Raw genomic sequence first — 1,314 nt, 5'->3', positions numbered from 1 at the left:
TAACTGCTTATAGCATGGTGGCAATGAAAGGTGTGGCCATTTTTAAAGACAGTCATTTCTTCCTATCTAAAGTTTTCTTTCTTGAGCACTCGGTGACTATACTCACTTGTAAAAGGGAGAGACTAGAAATACTCCAAACCATGTTGATTTATGATGAGAGCTACTTGGAGGAATCTACATTTCAGGCAGAAAGAAACATGGCAATATTTTCTTGCAGATGAGAACTTTATTTTTCTCTCTTATATAGTTCAGATTGAAAACGATGAAGACTATTTACCACACAGACATGGTTTGCTGAAGATGCCACATTCCAAGAGAATCAGACATCCATCTTATTGGTCTCACGTGCCTCTGACTTTAGGCCACCACGATGGGGCTCTCCATTGTCATTGACTAGATTTAGAATTACCTAGAAGATTTGTTGACACACACACACACACACACACACACACACACACACACACACACTGTGGGATTCCTATGAGGGCATTTCCAAAGAGGATCAACTGAAGTTGGGACAAGCTATTCTGAATGTCAGTGGCAGCATCCCATAGACTGGGCACCAGGATGGAATAAAAAAGGGAAAATTGCAAAGAGGTTGAGTTTCAATACTTTCCTTTACGCTTTCTGGCAGCTAAGACATTCACAGATCTGCTTGGCCATACCTTCCCCCACCATGATAGAAAGACTGATACTTTAACCCCTTTCGTCATCAAGTTATTTCCGTTAGGTCGCCAGTCACAGTGATAATTCTAATCCTGTCAGAACTGCTGGTTCCCCACATTACAGTTTTTCTTTCCTCAAGAAAAAGAACTGAATGCTGCTTTCTCTACCTTAAAGTGAAAACCCTTCTGAAGAGTTCCTTTTCTGATGGAGCCCATATTGTCAACTACCTCACCGCAGGAAAGGAAGGTCACCCCGTTAGGGTGCCCTGCCCCCTTTTCACCTCCCCGAGACTTCTTTTATTTTGAGACAGTGTTCTGGTGATAGTCAGGAAAAAAAATGTTTATGGGCTGGTTTGAAAATGTGACCTCTGAGTGTCTGATGACTCCAGGTGACTCTGGGACTGGCTACAGGGAGATTTCATCTGCAATAGCTGCTGGGCAGGAAAACTGGAATCCAGTTTTGGGACTTGGCTTCCAAGATTCAGTGCGCAGCTCAGAAGCGGTGCCTCCAGACACTAGATTGGTGTTTAGTGGGAAAGCTTTGAAGGCTGTCTTGTAGACAAAGATGGAGGCTCTTTTGGCATCTGTGTTATTTTGCAGGTCTGTCCTGTGTTGCTGCGGTTCCCAACTCCAGAACAGGGGTATAAAA

Source organism: Alexandromys fortis, unplaced genomic scaffold (genome assembly GCF_014885135.2).
Source record: "Alexandromys fortis isolate MF-2015 unplaced genomic scaffold, M_Fortis_MF-2015_v1.1 scaffold_24, whole genome shotgun sequence".
NCBI classification, from domain to species: domain Eukaryota; kingdom Metazoa; phylum Chordata; class Mammalia; order Rodentia; family Cricetidae; genus Alexandromys; species Alexandromys fortis.
This window is presented reverse-complemented; position numbering follows the sequence as displayed.